Below are 19,196 nucleotides of genomic sequence, written 5' to 3' on the forward strand. Positions count from 1 at the left end.
CTGTAACCCTGTAGAAACATTTATTACTTATAAAAGTTAAAATGTTGCTACAAATAACTGTAAGTGAAATTGCAAACTAATATTACATGGTTTATGAATGTAAAATGTGGCCAGCCAATGGAGTTGCTGCAGCGCCAACTGAGTTCCACCCAGCTGCAGCGCCAACTGAGTTGTAACCAGCTGCAGCGCCAACTGAGTTCTACCCAGCTGCAGCGCCAACTGAGTTCCACCCAGCTGCAGCGCCAACTGAGTTGTAACCAGCTGCAGTGCCAACTGAGTTCCACCCAGCTGCAGCGCCAACTGAGTTCCACCCAGCTGCAGCGCCAACTGAGTTGTAACCAGCTGCAGCGCCAACTGAGTTGTAACCAGCTGCAGCGCCAACTGAGTTCTACCCAGCTGCAGCGCCAACTGAGTTGTAACCAGCTGCAGCGCCAACTGAGTTCTACCCAGCTGCAGCGCCAACTGAGTTCCACCCAGCTGCAGCGCCAACTGAGTTGTAACCAGCTGCAGCGCCAACTGAGTTCTACCCAGCTGCAGCGCCAACTGAGTTGTAACCAGCTGCAGCGCCAACTGAGTTCCACCCAGCTGCAGCGCCAACTGAGTTCCACCCAGCTGCAGCGCCAACTGAGTTCCACCCAGCTGCAGCGCCAACTGAGTTGTAACCAGCTGCAGCGCCAACTGAGTTCTACCCAGCTGCAGCGCCAACTGAGTTCTACCCAGCTGCAGCGCCAACTGAGTTGTAACCAGCTGCAGCGCCAACTGAGTTCTACCCAGCTGCAGCGCCAACTGAGTTCCACCCAGCTGCAGCACCAACTGAGTTGTAACCAGCTGCAGCGCCAACTGAGTTCTACCCAGCTGCAGCGCCAACTGAGTTCTACCCAGCTGCAGCGCCAACTGAGTTCCACCCAGCTGCAGCGCCAACTGAGTTCCACCCAGCTGTAGCGCCAACTGAGTTCCAACCAGCTGCAGCGCCAACTGAGTTCCACCCAGCTGCAGCGCCAACTGAGTTGTAACCAGCTGCAGCGCCAACTGAGTTGTAACCAGCTGCAGCGCCAACTGAGTTCCACCCAGCTGCAGTGCCAACTGAGTTCCACCCAGCTGCAGTGCCAACTGAGTTCCACCCAGCTGCAGTGCCAACTGAGTTGTAACCAGCTGCAGCGCCAACTGAGTTCCACCTAGCTGCAGCGCCAACTGAGTTCCACCCAGCTGCAGCGCCAACTGAGTTCCACCCAGCTGCAGCGCCAACTGAGTTGTAACCAGCTGCAGCGCCAACTGAGTTCCACCCAGCTGCAGCGCCAACTGAGTTCCACCCAGCTGCAGCGCCAACTGAGTTGTAACCAGCTGCAGCGCCAACTGAGTTCCACCCAGCTGCAGCGCCAACTGAGTTCCACCCAGCTGCAGCGCCAACTGAGTTGTAACCAGCTGCAGCGCCAACTGAGTTGTAACCAGCTGCAGCGCCAACTGAGTTCTACCCAGCTGCAGCGCCAACTGAGTTGTAACCAGCTGCAGCGCCAACTGAGTTCTACCCAGCTGCAGCGCCAACTGAGTTCCACCCAGCTGCAGCGCCAACTGAGTTCCACCCAGCTGCAGTGCCAACTGAGTTGTAACCAGCTGCAGCGCCAACTGAGTTCCACCTAGCTGCAGCGCCAACTGAGTTCCACCCAGCTGTAGCGCCAACTGAGTTCCAACCAGCTGCAGCGCCAACTGAGTTCCACCCAGCTGCAGCGCCAACTGAGTTGTAACCAGCTGCAGCGCCAACTGAGTTCTACCCAGCTGCAGCGCCAACTGAGTTCCAACCAGCTGCAGCGCCAACTGAGTTGCAACCATCTGCAGCGCCAACTGAGTTCCACCCAGCTGCAGCGCCAACTGAGTTGTAACCAGCTGCAGCGCCAACTGAGTTCCACCCAGCTGTAGCGCCAACTGAGTTCCAACCAGCTGCAGCGCCAACTGAGTTCCACCCAGCTGCAGCGCCAACTGAGTTCCAACCAGCTGCAGCGCCAACTGAGTTGAAACCAGCTGAAGCGCCAACTGAGTTCCAACCAGCTGCAGCGCCAACTGAGTTCCACCCAGCTGTAGCGCCAACTGAGTTGTAACCAGCTGCAGCGCCAACTGAGTTCCACCCATCTGCAGCGCCAACTGAGTTCCACCCAGCTGCAGCGCCAACTGAGTTGTAACCAGCTGCAGCGCCAACTGAGTTGTAACCAGCTGCAGCGCCAACTGAGTTCCACCCAGCTGCAGCGCCAACTGAGTTCCACCCAGCTGCAGCGCCAACTGAGTTCCACCCAGCTGCAGCGCCAACTGAGTTCTACCTAGCTGCAGCGCCAACTGAGTTCCACCCAGCTGCAGCGCCAACTGAGTTGTAACCAGCTGCAGCGCCAACTGAGTTCCACCTAGCTGCAGCGCCAACTGAGTTCCACCCAGCTGCAGCGCCAACTGAGTTGTAACCAGCTGCAGCGCCAACTGAGTTCCACCTAGCTGCAGCGCCAATGCACAATAGAAGGAAATAAACATAGTGGCGGTAACTTTTGAACGTTTGAGACAAGCGGTTTTTATCTGTAGTAATGGTGGAACCACCATGGTCACTTGAAAAGCGAGGTACAGCAAAGCCTAATCAATTAATATCCCGTTGTGTTTATTTATTTTTTATTTGAATTTGTTTGGCAAACTTGTGCTGCCTAAAATTCCAAGTCACACAGCAAAATATTTAGGAGGATATGCAACCAAAATGGTCGCACTTTAGAGCCCCGTATGTGTGTGTTGTGGATTGAAAATAAAAAAATCCTATCAGAATTTAGAACATATCCTATAGGACTGGTTTCAAAATCGAAGAGGATTTTCTTATTGGAATCCTATAGGATTTTTTGGACTGGGGTGTATCAAATCAAACTTTATTTGCCACATGCGCCGAATACAACAAGTGTAGACTACCGTGAAATGCTTACTTACGAGCCCTTAACCAACAGTGCAGTTCAAGAAGAAGGAAAATAAGTGCACGTTAAATGGGTTGAGACCAAGCTTGGTGCACTAAGAGAATGATTCATATCCTCATCGTTAACATACATTGATGTTTGATTCAGACTAAATGGATAAGAACCTATAATTACTGAACTGTATCCTAAAACAGTTTACATCAGACAGTTATTCAGATGGTCCCAGAGGGTAGATCGTTTTCTATGTTCTTCAAGCCTTGTCTTAATGGACACTCTCCCTAGGTCTCCCTTCTCCATTTATGAAAGAAGGGATGTATCCTGTTTTCTATTCTGCAGTTAATAGACCATTTTAGCTGTTTGGTGCTTTGGTCGTGGGATGTTTTGTCCTCTGTTGGCATCAGCCTGGCTGCCAGCATGTCTGTCTGCATGTCTGTCTGCATGCCTGTCTGTCTGTCTCCCTGCCTGTTTGTCAGCATGCCTGTCTGCATGCCTGCCTCCCTGTCTGCATGCCTGCCATCCTGTCTGTCTGTCTGTCTGTCTGTCTGTCTGTCTGTCTGTCTGTCTGTCTGTCTGTCTGTCTGTCTGTCTGTCTGTCTGTCTGTCTGTCTGTCTGTCTGTCTGTCTGTCTGTGCCTGTCTGCATGCCTTCACTACTCCTTTCCTTCATTCAATATAAATGAATACATAGCAACACCTCAACACTTCTCTGCTTCCCCTATAAATGAATACATAGCAACACCTCAACACTTCTCTGCTTCCCCTATAAATGAATACATAGCAACACCTCACAACACTTCTCTGCTTCCCCTATAAATGAATACATAGCAACACCTCACAACACTTCTCTGCTTCCCCTATAAATGAATACATAGCAACACCTCACAACACTTCTCTGCTTCCCCTTCTAGAGCTTGGGGACTATACGGTTCTATCTGTATTTTTGTCCAAAATGTAGTTATTGCTATAGCCTTGTTCTGTACCTATATAGTACTCTAAATACCCAAATTCATATTGTTAAGTTCAAAAGAATACAACAAAATTACTGACACCATTCAAACCTCGGAACTTAAAAGCCAATTATCTGTGAATCATATTTTTGCAGATATAACCTTATAGTCCCAAGCTCTCACCTTTCATGTCTAAGCTAAGGACAGGACTCTGGTAATGCATTAGCCTTCACCTGTCTGAAAGAATATACCCCCCCCTCCCCATATATGACTTTGCCTGAGCCTCTAGTGCCCAATGAATGATTTAAATTCATTATTTTGTGTCATATTTTCTGAATCCTAAAATTAGCAGCCAAGCTGGTTAGAGGCATGTGATATTGACAGCAGCTTGGCACTGAGACAGGCACGGAGACAGGCACTGAGACAGCCACTGAGACAGCCACTGAGACAGGTACTGAGACAGGCACTGAGACAGGCACTGAGACAGGCACTGAGACAGGCACTGAGACAGCCACTGAGACAGGCACTGAGACAGGCACTGAGACAGGCACTGAGACAGGCACTGAGACAGCCACTGAGACAGCCACTGAGACAGCCAGATGCCATTAGGCAGGTGTCACTGCTTGGGTTATTGCGCCTCTGCAGCAGTGGAAATGTTGAAGGGAAAATATAATACATGTTTTTCGGAGCGTGGCCAAGACGATATCTGGGGGGATAGAGGCAGAGAGAAGCAAAGATGTACACATTACTGTCACAGTGATTGGCTCTGGGCTCAGATATACATGTTTGTGAATGGCTGGGTACTGATTTAGATGTAACGTTTGAACACATCAAAAAGACATGGCGGGGCCTCCTGAGTGACGCAGCGGTCTAAGGCACTGCATCTCAGTGCTAGAGGCGTCACTACAGACCTGGGTTCGATCCCAGGCTGTGTCGTGACCGGGAGACCCATCTGGCGTCGCACAATTGGCCCAGCGTTGTCCGGGTTAGGGAAGGGTTTTGCCGGCCGGGATGTCCTTGTCCCATTGTGCTCTAGCGACTCCTTGTGGCGGGCTGAGAGCATGCAGGCTGACTTCGGTCTCCAGTTGTACGGTGTTTCCTCCGACACGTTGGTACGGCTGTCTCCCGGGTTTAGGGAGCAGTGTGTCACTGCGGCTTGGCAGGGTCGTGTTTCGGGGGATGCATGACTCTCGGACCTTCGCCTCTCCCGAGTCCGTATGGGAGTTGCAGCGATGAGACAAGACTGTAACTACCAATTGGATACCATGAAATTGGGGAGAAAAAGGGGTAAAAAGTAAACAAAAATGATTATAATAATAACAAGACAGGGTGACTACTGATGGGTTTTGGCTGATCTTAGGCAGGAATTTCTATTAAATGTCTAATTTAAACTCGCTTACCAAGCTATAGCTGACAGTTTAGGCTTAATTTGCATTTCTGATCGCATTGAGTTGGGCAGATGGTTAATATGTTAATGATTTCTCTCTAATCAGTCCGGGGCGAATCAGATCTTCAACTGAGTCATGCACTGATGTCAATAAGGGAATTAGGATTCACCCTGCTGGTTTCTTTCTAGTGGGTTGCCACACTCAGAATTTTCCACAAGCTGTGTCAGAAATACAGCGGCTGTGAGAATATATCTTTTTCATCAGTCGCAGAGCATGTTTATAGTAAGGACAGATGCAGGTATCAGAGCATGTTTACAGTAAGGACAGATGAAGGTATCGGAGCATGGTTACAGTAAGGACAGATAAAGGTATCAGAGCATGTTTACAGTAAGGACAGGTGAGGGTATCAGAGCATGTTTACAGTAAGGACAGGTGAAGGTATCAGAGCATGTTTATAGTAAGGACAGATGAAGGTATCAGAGCATGTTTACAGTAAGGACATATCAAGGTATCAGAGCATGGTTACAGTAAGGACAGATGAAGGTATCAGAGCATGTTTACAGTAAGGACAGGAAGGTAGTAGAGCATTTTTACAGTAAGGACAGAGGAAGGTAGTAGAGCATATTTACAGTAAGGACAGAGAAGAGGAAGGTAGTAGAGCATGTTTACAGTAAGGACAGAAGGAAGGTAGTAGAGCATGTTTACAGATAAGTGTTACAGTAAGGACAGGAGAAGGTAGCATTGCATGTTTACAGTAAGGACAGGAAGGTAGTAGAGCATGTTTACAGTAAGGACAGAGGAAGGTAGTAGAGCATGTTTACAGTAAGGACAGAGGACAGAGGAAGGTAGTAGAGCATGTTTACAGTAAGGACAGAGGAAGGTAGTAGAGCATGTTTACAGTAAGGACAGAGGAAGGTAGTAGAGCATGGTTACAGTAAGGACAGAGGAAGGTAGTAGAGCATGGTTACAGTAAGGACAGAGGAAGGTAGTAGAGCATGGTTACAGTAAGGACAGAGGAAGGTAGTAGAGCATGGTTACAGTAAGGACAGAGGAAGGTAGTAGAGCATGGTTACAGTAAGGACAGAGGAAGGTAGTAGAGCATGGTTACAGTAAGGACAGAGGAAGGTAGTAGAGCATGGTTACAGTAAGGACAGAGGAAGGTAGTAGAGCATGTTTACAGTAAGGACAGAGGAAGGTAGTAGAGCATGTTTACAGTAAGGACAGAGGAAGGTAGTAGAGCATGTTTACAGTAAGGACAGAGGAAGGTAGTAGAGCATGTTTACAGTAAGGACAGAGGAAGGTAGTAGAGCATGTTTACAGTAAGGACAGAGGAAGGTAGTAGAGCATGTTTACAGTAAGGACAGAGGAAGGTAGTAGAGCATGTTTACAGTAAGGACAGAGGAAGGTAGTAGAGCATGTTTACAGTAAGGACAGAGGAAGGTAGTAGAGCATGTTTACAGTAAGGACAGAGGAAGGTAGTAGAGCATGTTTACAGTAAGGACAGAGGAAGGTAGTAGAGCATGTTTACAGTAAGGACAGAGGAAGGTAGTAGAGCATGTTTACAGTAAGGACAGAGGAAGGTAGTAGAGCATGTTTACAGTAAGGACAGAGGAAGGTAGTAGAGCATGTTTACAGTAAGGACAGAGGAAGGTAGTAGAGCATGTTTACAGTAAGGACAGAGGAAGGTAGTAGAGCATGTTTACAGTAAGGACAGAGGACAGAGGAAGGTAGTAGAGCATGTTTACAGTAAGGACAGAGGAAGGTAGTAGAGCATGTTTACAGTAAGGACAGAGGAAGGTAGTAGAGCATGTTTACAGTAAGGACAGAGGAAGGTAGTAGAGCATGTTTACAGTAAGGACAGAGGAAGGTAGTAGAGCATGTTTACAGTAAGGACAGAGGAAGGTAGTAGAGCATGTTTACAGTAAGGACAGAGGAAGGTAGTAGAGCATGTTTACAGTAAGGACAGAGGAAGGTAGTAGAGCATGTTTACAGTAAGGACAGAGGAAGGTAGTAGAGCATGTTTACAGTAAGGACAGAGGAAGGTAGTAGAGCATGTTTACAGTAAGGACAGAGGAAGGTAGTAGAGCATGTTTACAGTAAGGACAGAGGAAGGTAGTAGAGCATGTTTACAGTAAGGACAGAGGAAGGTAGTAGAGCATGTTTACAGTAAGGACAGAGGAAGGTAGTAGAGCATGTTTACAGTAAGGACAGAGGAAGGTAGTAGAGCATGTTTACAGTAAGGACAGGAAGGTAGTAGAGCATGTTTACAGTAAGGACAGAGGAAGGTAGTAGAGCATGTTTACAGTAAGGACAGAGGAAGGTAGTAGAGCATGCTGAGGAGGGCAGTAACACCTTGGAGGCCTTAGACTAAATCTGCTGACACACAGTGAAGTGTAGGCTAGGTTAGGTACTGTACCGTAGGCATACAGTGTGCTGTACTGGGAGTATGTCCAGCTGAGGTGAGAAACAGGGGTGTGTGTTTATGCTGCGTGTGGGTGTGTGCGTGGAGCTTTGGCGGTTTCAAGGTCAAATACCTAGTAGGGAATTACTTGTGTGTGTGATAATTATCATCCTCTCTCTCTCTCTCTCTTTCTCTCAACCCTCCATCTTTCAACCCATCTCAGCGCCCAGAGCTATGCCCATTTCTGTGTTGTGTCCGTTATTAAAACAGAGGATAGTGTTGTGAGAAATAACCCAGAGAGACGTGTTGTTGTTTAGTGGTTATACAGTATGTACTGTACACTGAGTTACATCAGACCCCAGGGCTTATATATACAGCGCAGTCGGAAAGTTTTCACATTTTGTTACGTTACAGTCTTATTCCAAAATGGATTAAATCCTTTCCCACCCCCCTCATCAATCTACACACAATAATCCATAATGACAAAGCAAAAACAGGTTTTTAGACATTTTTGTAAATGTATTAAAAATTGGAAACGAAATATCACATTTAGATAAGTATTCAGACCCTTTACTCAGTATTTTGTTGAAGCACTTTTGGCAGCGATTACAGCCTCAAGTCTTCTTGGGTATGACACTACAAGCTTGGAACACCTGTATTTGGGGAGTTTCTCACATTCTTCTCTGCAGATCCTCTCAAGCTCTGTCAAGTTGGATGGGGAGCGTCGCTGCACAGCTATTTCCAAGGTCTCTCCAGAGATGTTCGATCGGGTTCATGTCCAGGCTCTGGCTGGGCCAGTCAAGGACATTGAGAGACTTCAGAGGCGTTGTCTTGGTTGTGTGCTTAGGGTTGTTGTCCTGTTTGAAGGTAAACCTTCTCCCCAGTCTGAGCACTCTGGAGCAGGTTCTCATCAAGGATCTCTCTGTACTTCGCTCCGTTCATCTTTCCCTTGATGCTGACTAGTCTCTGCTGCTGAAAGACATCCCCACAGCATGATGCTGCCACCACCATGCTTCACATTTTACATTTTAGTCATTTAGCAGACGCTCTTATCCAGAGCGACTTACAGTAGTGAATGCATACATTTCTTCTTTTTTTCTTCATACTGGTCCCCCGTGGGAATCAAACCCACAACCCTGGCGTTGCAAACACCATGCTCTACCAACTGAGCCACACAGGACCACAAGAATGGTGCCAGGTTTCCTCCAGATGTGATGCTTGGCATTCAGGCCAGAGTGTTCATTCTTGGTTTCATCAGACCAGAGAATGTTGTTTCTCATGGTCTGAGAGTCTTTAGTAGCCTTTTGGCAAACTCCAAGCGGGCTGTCATGTGCCTTTTACTGAGGAGTGGCTTCCGTCTGGCCACTCTACCATAAAGGCCTGATTGGTGGAGTGCTGCAGAGATGGTTGTCCTTCTGGAAGGTTCTCCCATCTCCACAGAGGAACTCTTGAGCTCTGTCAGAGTGACCATCGGGTTCTTGGTCACCTCCCTGACCAAGGCCCTTCTCCCCCGGTTGCTCAGTTTGGCTGGGTGGCCAGTTCTAGGAAGAGTCTTGGTGGTTCCAAACTTCCTCCATTTAAAAAGGATGTAGGCCACTGTGTTCTTGTGGACCTTCAATGCTGCAGAAATGTTTGGTACCCTTCCCCAGATCTGTGCCTCGACACAATCCTGTCTCAGAACTCTACAGACAATTCCTTCGACATCAGGCCTTGGTTTTTGCTCTGACATGCACTGTCAACTGTGAACCTTATATAGGCAGGTGTGTGCCTTTCCAAATCATGTCCAATCAATTGAATTTACCACAGGTGGACGCCAATCAAGTTGTAGAAACATCTCAAGGATGGTCAATGGAAACAGGATGCACCTGAGCTCAATTTCGAGTCTCATAGCAAAGGGTCTGAATACTTATGGAAATAAGGTATTTCTGTTTTTTATTTTTATAAATGTGCAAAAATGTCAACCTGCTTTTTGTTTTCTCATTATGGGGTATTGTGTGTAGATTTATGAGGAAAAAACATTTATTTAATCAATTTTAAAATAAGTCTGTAATGTAACAAATGTGGGAAAAGTCGAGGGCTCTGAATACTTTCCGAATGCACTGTATACACACACACACACACACACACACACACACACACACACACACACACACACACACACACACACACACACACACACACACAGACACACACACACACACACACACACACACACACACACACACACACAGGAAGGGAACAACTACAACAATACCAGCCTTTGCCGTTCGGCCTTCGCTCATTCATATATTTTTATGTACATATTCTTATTCATTCCTTTACACATGTGTGCATAAGGTAGTTGTTGTGAAATTGTTAGGTTAGATTACTTGTTAGATATTACTGCATGGTCGGAACTAGAAGCACAAGCATTTCGCTACACTCACATTAACATCTGCTAACCATGTGTATGTGACTGATTTGATTATGTCACCTGCAGCCCTGTCCTACCAAGGTTACCATAGTGATGTTAATGTCCTGACCTTCATTTATGGTTTGAATAACATTCACCTCTGCTCAAATAAATGTTGTAATATGATAAACCATAATGAATGGATTCTGGGTTGATTTAATGAGGTAAATGTAAGGGGTAGTCCAGGTGAACAGGACCATGGAGGCTACAGTGACTGTATCTACAGTATAGGTCTACACACTGCTAATATCATCATTTACCCATCTACAGTATAGGTCTACACACTGCTAATATCATCTTTTACCCATCTACAGTATAGGTCTACACACTGCTAATATCATCTTTTACCCATCTACAGTATAGGTCTACACACTGCTAATATCATCTTTTACCCATCTACAGTATAGGTCTACACACTGCTAATATCATCTTTTACCCATCTACAGTATAGGTCTACACACTGCTAATATCATCTTTTACCCATCTACAGTATAGGTCTACACACTGCTAATATCATCTTTTACCCATCTACAGTATAGGTCTACACACTGCTAATATCATCATTTACCCATCTACAGTATAGGTCTACACACTGCTAATATCATCATTTACCCATCTACAGTATAGGTCTACACACTGAACCAATACACATGTGGTACCCATGTGTGAAGGGCTTGTTGGGTCTGAAAGCGTAGCATGGTTAGTTAATGTAATGGTTCTGAAAGCATAGCATGGTTAGTTAATGTAATGGGCATGGTTAGTTAATGTAATGGGTCTGAAAGCGTAGCATGGTTAGTTAATGTAATGGGCATGGTTAGTTAATGTAATGGGTCTGAAAGCGTAGCATGGTTAGTTAATGTAATGGGTCTGAAAGCGTAGCTTGGTTAGTTAATGTAATGGGTCTGAAAGCGTAGCATGGTTAGTTAATGTAATGGGCATGGTTAGTTAATGTAATGGGCATGGTTAGTTAATGTAATGGGTCTGAAAGCGTAGCATGATTAGTTTGTGTAATGGGTCTGAAAGTGTAGCATGGTTAGTTAATGTAATGGGTCTGAAAGCGTAGCATGGTTAGTTAATGTAATGGGGCATGGTTAGTTAATGTAATGGGCCTGAAAGTGTAGCATGGTTAGTTAATGTAATGTAGGGTAGCATGGTTAGTTAATGTAATGGGTCTGAAAGCGTAGCATGGTTAGTTAATGTAATGGAGAAGGCATGGTTAGTTAATGTAATGGCGTAGCATGGTTAGTTAATGTAATGGGTCTGAAAGCGTAGCATGGTTAGTTAATGTAATGGGCATGGTTAGTTAATGTAATGGGTCTGAAAGCGTAGCATGGTTAGTTAATGTAATGGGTCTGAAAGCGTAGCATGGTTAGTTAATGTAATGGGTCTGAAAGCGTAGCATGGTTAGTTAATGTAATGGGTCTGAAAGCGTAGCATGGTTAGTTAATGTAATGGGAGTAGCATGGTTAGTTAATGTAATGGGTCTGAAAGCGTAGCATGGTTAGTTAATGTAATGGGCATGGTTAGTTAATGTAATGGGCATGGTTAGTTAATGTAATGGGCATGGTTAGTTAATGTAATGGGTCTGAAAGCATAGCATGGTTAGTTAATGTAATGGGTCTGAAAGCGTAGCATGGTTAGTTAATGTAATGGGTCTGAAAGCGTAGCATGGTTAGTTAATGTAATGGGCATGGTTAGTTAATGTAATGGGTCTGAAAGCGTAGCATGGTTAGTTAATGTAATGGGTCTGAAAGCATAGCATGGTTAGTTAATGTAATGGGCATGGTTAGTTAATGTAATGGGTCTGAAAGCGTAGCATGGTTAGTTAATGTAATGGGTCTGAAAGCGTAGCATGGTTAGTTAATGTAATGGGCATGGTTAGTTAATGTAATGGGCATGGTTAGTTAATGTAATGGGTCTGAAAGCATAGCATGATTAGTTTGTGTAATGGGTCTGAAAGCGTAGCATGGTTAGTTAATGTAATGGGCATGGTTAGTTAATGTAATGGGCATGGTTAGTTAATGTAATGGGTCTGAAAGCGTAGCATGGTTAGTTAATGTAATGGGTCTGAAAGCGTAGCATGGTTAGTTAATGTAATGGGTCTGAAAGCGTAGCATGGTTAGTTAATGTAATGGGTCTGAAAGCGTAGCATGGTTAGTTAATGTAATGGGTCTGAAAGCGTAGCATGGTTAGTTAATGTAATGGGTCTGAAAGCGTAGCATGGTTAGTTAATGTAATGGGCATGGTTAGTTAATGTAATGGGCATGGTTAGTTAATGTAATGGGTCTGAAAGCGTAGCATGGTTAGTTAATGTAATGGGTCTGAAAGCGTAGCATGGTTAGTTAAAGTAATGGGCATGGTTAGTTAATGTAATGGGCATGGTTAGTTAATGTAATGGGCATGGTTAGTTAATGTAATGGGCCTGAAAGCGTAGCATGGTTAGTTAATATAATGGTCATGGTTAGTTAATGTAATGGGTCTGAAAGCGTAGCATGGTTAGTTAATGTAATGGGCATGGTTAGTTAATGTAATGGGGAAGCGTAGCATGGTTAGTTAATGTAATGGGCCTGAAAGCGTAGCATGGTTAGTTAATGTAATGGGTCTGAAAGCGTAGCATGGTTAGTTAATGTAATGGGCATGGTTAGTTAATGTAATGGTCTGAAAGCAGCATGGTTAGTTAATGTAATGGGCATGGTTAGTTAATGTAATGGGCCTGAAAGCGTAGCATGGTTAGTTAATATAATGGTCATGGTTAGTTAATGTAATGGGTCTGAAAGCGTAAGCATGGTTAGTTAATGTAATGGGCATGGTTAGTTAATGTAATGGGTCTGAAAGCGTAGCATGGTTAGTTAATGTAATGGGTCTGAAAGCGTAGCATGGTTAGTTAATGTAATGGGTCTGAAAGCGTAGCATGGTTAGTTAATGTAATGGGTCTGAAAGCATAGCATGGTTAGTTAATGTAATGGGCATGGTTAGTTAATGTAATGGGCATGGTTAGTTAATATAATGGGCATGGTTAGTTAATGTAATGGGCATGGTTAGTTAATGTAATGGGTCTGAAAGCGTAGCATGGTTAGTTAATGTAATGGGTGGGAGCATGGTTAGTTAATGTAATGGTTCTGAAAGCGTAGCATGGTTAGTTAATGTAATGGGTCTGGCATGGTTAGTTAATGTAATGGGCCTGAAAGCGTAGCATGGTTAGTTAATGTAATGGGCATGGTTAGTTAATGTAATGGGTCTGAAAGCGTAGCATGGTTAGTTAATGTAATGGGCATGGTTAGTTAATGTAATGGGTCTGAAAGCGTAGCATGGTTAGTTAATGTAATGGGCATGGTTAGTTAATGTAATGGGTCTGAAAGCGTAGCATGGTTAGTTAATGTAATGGGCATGGTTAGTTAATGTAATGGGCATGGTTAGTTAATGTAATGGGCCTGAAAGCGTAGCATGGTTAGTTAATGTAATGGGTCTGAAAGCGTAGCATGGTTAGTTAATGTAATGGGTCTGAAAGCGTAGCATGGTTAGTTAATGTAATGGGCATGGTTAGTTAATGTAATGGGTCTGAAAGCGTAGCATGGTTAGTTAATGCAATGGGCATGGTTAGTTAATGTAATGGGTCTGAAAGCGTAGCATGGTTAGTTAATGTAATGGGCCTGAAAGCGTAGCATGGTTAGTTAATGTAATGGGTCTGAAAGCGTAGCATGGTTAGTTAATGTAATGTCTGGCATGGTTAGTTAATGTAATGGGTCTGAAAGCGTAGCATGGTTAGTTAATGTAATGGGCATGGTTAGTTAATGTAATGGGCCTGAAAGCGTAGCATGGTTAGTTAATGTAATGGGTCTGAAAGCGTAGCATGGTTAGTTAATGTAATGGGCCTGAAAGCGTAGCATGGTTAGTTAATGTAATTGGCATGGTTAGTTAATGTAATGGGTCTGAAAGCGTAGCATGGTTAGTTAATGTAATGGGCATGGTTAGTTAATGTAATGGGTCTGAAAGCGTAGCATGGTTAGTTAATGTAATGGGTATGAAAGCGTAGCATGATTAGTTAATGTAATGGGCATGGTTAGTTAATGTAATGGGTCTGAAAGCGTAGCATGGTTAGTTAATGTAATGGGTCTGAAAGCGTAGCATGGTTAGTTAATATAATGGTCATGGTTAGTTAATGTAATGGGCATGGTTAGTTAATGTAATGGTCCCTGAAAGTGTAGCATGGTAAGTTAATGTAATGGGTCTGAAAGTAGCATGGTTAGTTAATGTAATGGGTCTGAAAGCGTAGCATGGTTAGTTAATGTAATGGGCATGGTTAGTTAATGTAATGGGTCTGAAAGCGTAGCATGGTTAGTTAATGTAATGGGTCTGAAAGCGTAGCATGGTTAGTTAATGTAATGGGTCTGAAAGCGTAGCATGGTTAGTTAATGTAATGGGCATGGTTAGTTAATGTAATGGGTCTGAAAGGTAGCATGGTTAGTTAATGTAATGGGTCTGAAAGCGTAGCATGGTTAGTTAATGTAATGGGTCTGAAAGCGTAGCATGGTTAGTTAATGTAATGGGTCTGAAAGCGTAGCATGGTTAGTTAATGTAATGGGTCTGAAAGCGTAGCATGGTTAGTTAATGTAATGGTATGAAAGCGTAGCATGGTTAGTTAATGTCATGGGTCTGAAAGCGTAGCATGGTTAGTTAATGTAATGGGTCTGAAAGCGTAGCATGGTAAGTTAATGTAATTGGCATGGTTAGTTAATGTAATGGGTATGAAAGCGTAGCATGGTTAGTTAATGTAATGGGCATGGTTAGTTAATGTAATGGGTCTGAAAGCGTAGCATGGTTAGTTAATGTAATGGGTCTGAAAGCGTAGCATGGTTAGTTAATGTAATGGGCATGGTTAGTTAATGTAATGGGTCTGAAAGCGTAGCATGGTTAGTTAATGTAATGGGCATGGTTAGTTAATGTAATGGTATGAAAGCGTAGCATGGTTAGTTAATGTAATGGGCATGGTTAGTTAATATAATGGGCATGGTTAGTTAATGTAATGGGCATGGTTAGTTAATGTAATGGGTCTGAAAGCGTAGCATGGTTAGTTAATGTAATGGGTCTGAAAGCGTAGCATGGTTAGTTAATGTAATGGGTCTGAAAGCGTAGCATGGTTAGTTAATGTAATGGTATGAAAGCGTAGCATGGTTAGTTAATGTAATGGGTCTGAAAGCGTAGCATGGTTAGTTAATGTAATGGGTCTGAAAGCGTAGCATGGTTAGTTAATGTAATGGGCATGGTTAGTTAATGTAATGGGTCTGAAAGCGTAGCATGGTTAGTTAATGTAATGGTATGAAAGCGTAGCATGGTTAGTTAATGTAATGGGTCTGAAAGCGTAGCATGGTTAGTTAATGTAATGGGTCTGAAAGCGTAGCATGGTTAGTTAATGTAATGGGTCTGAAAGCGTAGCATGGTTAGTTAATGTAATGGGTCTGAAAGCGTAGCATGGTTAGTTAATGTAATGGGTCTGAAAGCATAGCATGGTTAGTTAATGTAATGGGTCTGAAATCGTAGCATGGTTAGTTAATGTAATGGGTCTGAAAGCGTAGCATGGTTAGTTAATGTAATGGGTCTGAAAGCGTAGCATGGTTAGTTAATGTAATGGCTCTGAAAGCGTAGCATGGTTAGTTAATGTAATGGGCATGGTTAGTTAATGTAATGGGCATGGTTAGTTAATGTAATGGGTCTGAAAGCATAGCATGATTAGTTAATGTAATGGTTCTGAAAGCGTAGCATGGTTAGTTAATGTAATGGGTCTGAAAGCGTAGCATGGTTAGTTAAAGTAATGGGCATGGTTAGTTAATGTAATGGGCATGGTTAGTTAATGTAATGGGCATGGTTAGTTAATGTAATGGGCCTGAAAGTGTAGCATGGTAAGTTAATGTAATGGGCATGGTTAGTTAATGTAATGGGTCTGAAAGCGTAGCATGGTTAGTTAATGTAATGGGCATGGTTAGTTAATGTAATGGGCCTGAAAGCGTAGCATGGTTAGTTAATGTAATGGGCCTGAAAGCGTAGCATGGTTAGTTAATGTAATGGTTCTGAAAGCGTAGCATGGTTAGTTAATATAATGGTCATGGTTAGTTAATGTAATGGGTCTGAAAGCGTAAGCATGGTTAGTTAATGTAATGGTCATGGTTAGTTAATGTAATGGGTCTGAAAGCGTAGCATGGTTAGTTAATGTAATGGGTCTGAAAGCGTAGCATGGTTAGTTAATGTAATGGTCCTGAAAGCGTAGCATGGTTAGTTAATGTAATGGGTCTGAAAGCGTAGCATGGTTAGTTAATGTAATGGGTCTGAAAGCATAGCATGGTTAGTTAATGTAATGGGTCTGAAAGCGTAGCATGGTTAGTTAATGTAATGGGCATGGTTAGTTAATGTAATGGGCATGGTTAGTTAATATAATGGGCATGGTTAGTTAATATAATGGGCATGGTTAGTTAATGTAATGGGTCTGAAAGCGTAGCATGGTTAGTTAATGTAATGGGCATGGTTAGTTAATGTAATGGTTCTGAAAGCGTAGCATGGTTAGTTAATATAATGGTCATGGTTAGTTAATGTAATGGGTCTGAAAGCGTAGCATGGTTAGTTAATGTAATGGGCATGGTTAGTTAATGTAATGGGTCTGAAAGCGTAGCATGGTTAGTTAATGTAATGGGCCTGAAAGCGTAGCATGGTTAGTTAATGTAATGGGCATGGTTAGTTAATGTAATGGGTCTGAAAGCGTAGCATGGTTAGTTAATGTAATGGGCATGGTTAGTTAATGTAATGGGCCTGAAAGCGTAGCATGGTTAGTTAATGTAATGGGCCTGAAAGCGTAGCATGGTTAGTTAATGTAATGGGTCTGAAAGCGTAGCATGGTTAGTTAATGTAATGGGTCTGAAAGCGTAGCATGGTTAGTTAATGTAATTGGCCTGAAAGCGTAGCATGGTTAGTTAATGTAATTGGCATGGTTAGTTAATGTAATGGGTCTGAAAGCGTAGCATGGTAAGTTAATGTAATGGGCATGGTTAGTTAATGTAATGGGTATGAAAGCGTAGCATGGTAAGTTAATGTAATGGGCATGGTTAGTTAATGTAATGGGCCTGAAAGTGTTGCATGGTTAGTTAATGTAATGGGCATGGTTAGTTAATGTAATGGGCCTGAAAGTGTAGCATGGTAAGTTAATGTAATGGGTCTGAAAGCGTAGCATGGTTAGTTAATGTAATGGGTCTGAAAGCGTAGCATGGTTAGTTAATATAATGGTCATGGTTAGTTAATGTAATCTGCATGGTTAGTTAATGTAATGTCCCTGAAAGTGTAGCATGGTAAGTTAATGTAATGGGCCTGAAAGTGTAGCATGGTTAGTTAATGTAATGGTTCTGAAAGCGTAGCATGGTTAGTTAATGTAATGGGCATGGTTAGTTAATATAATGAGTCTGAAAGCGTAGCATGGTTAGTTAATGTAATGATCATGGTTAGTTAATGTAATGGGTCTGAAAGCGTAGCATGGTTAGTTAATGTAATGGTATGAAAGCGTAGCATGGTTAGTTAATGTAATGGGTCTGAAAGCGTAGCATAATTAGTTAATGTAATAGGTCTGAAAGCGTAGCATGGTTAGTTAATGTAATGGTATGAAAGCGTAGCATGGTTAGTTAATGTCATGGGTCTGAAAGCGTAGCATGGTTAGTTAATGTAATGGGTCTGAAAGCGTAGCATGGTTAGTTAATATAATGGGTATGAAAGCGTAGCATGATTAGTTAATGTAATGGGCATGGTTAGTTAATGTAATGGGCCTGAAAGTGTTGCATGGTTAGTTAATGTAATGGGCCTGAAAGCGTAGCATGGTTAGTTAATGTAATGGGTCTGAAAGCGTAGCATGGTTAGTTAATGTAATTGGTCTGAAAGTGTAGCATGGTAAGTTAATGTAATGGGCCTGAAAGTGTTGCATGGTTAGTTAATGTAATGGGCATGGTTAGTTAATGTAATGGGCCTGAAAGTGTAGCATGGTAAGTTAATGTAATGGGCCTGAAAGTGTTGCATGGTTAGTTAATGTAATGGGCATGGTTAGTTAATGTAATGGGTCTGAAAGCGTAGCATGGTTAGTTAATGTAATGGGCATGGTTAGTTAATGTAATGGGTCTGAAAGCGTAGAATGGTTAGTTAATGTAATGGGCATGGTTAGTTAATGTAATGGGTCTGAAAGCGTAGCATGATTAGTTAATGTAATGGGCATGGTTAGTTAATGTAATGGTATGAAAGCGTAGCATGGTTAGTTAATGTAATGGGTCTGAAAGCGTAGCATGGTTAGTTAATGTAATGGGTCTGAAAGCGTAGCATGGTTAGTTAATGTAATGGGCATGGTTAGTTAATGTAATGGGTCTGAAAGCGTAGCATGGTTAGTTAATGTAATGGGTCTGAAAGCGTAGCATGGTTAGTTAATGTAATTGGTCTGAAAGCGTAGCATGGTTAGTTAATGTAATGGGTCTGAAAGCGTAGCATGGTTAGTTAATGTAATGGTTCTGAAAGCGTAGCATGGTTAGTTAATGTAATGGGTCTGAAAGCGTAGCATGATTAGTTAATGTAATGGGTCTGAAAGCGTAGCATGGTTAGTTAATGTAATGGGCATGGTTAGTTAATGTCATGGGTCTGAAAGCGTAGCATGGTTAGTTAATGTAATGGTATGAAAGCGTAGCATGGTTAGTTAATGTAATGGGTCTGAAAGCGTAGCATGGTTAGTTAATGTAATGGGTCTGAAAGCGTAGCATGGTTAGTTAATGTAATGGGTCTGAAAGCGTAGCATGGTTAGTTAATGTCATGGGTCTGAAAGCGTAGCATGGTTAGTTAATGTAATGGGTCTGAAAGCGTAGCATGGTTAGTTCATGTAATGGGTCTGAAAGCGTAGCATGGTTAGTTAATGTCATGGGTCTGAAAGCGTAGCATGGTTAGTTAATGTAATGGGTCTGAAAGCGTAGCATGGTTAGTTAATGTAATGGGTCTGAAAGCGTAGCATGGTTAGTTAATGTAATGGGTCTGAAAGCGTAGCATGGTTAGTTAATGTAATGGGTCTGAAAGC

The 19,196-nt window shown here is 43.1% G+C and overlaps 1 protein-coding gene across 2 annotated transcripts in view; it reads left to right on the forward strand.

Annotated features, from left to right (window-relative positions):
• LOC106566123 (protein phosphatase 1 regulatory inhibitor subunit 16B) overlaps window positions 1-19,196 on the forward strand; it is a 180,051-nt gene that overhangs the window by 102,398 nt on the left and 58,457 nt on the right. The gene's annotated exons all lie outside the window — the stretch shown is intronic.

Source organism: Salmo salar, chromosome ssa12 (genome assembly GCF_905237065.1).
Source record: "Salmo salar chromosome ssa12, Ssal_v3.1, whole genome shotgun sequence".
Taxonomy (NCBI): Eukaryota; Metazoa; Chordata; class Actinopteri; order Salmoniformes; family Salmonidae; genus Salmo; species Salmo salar.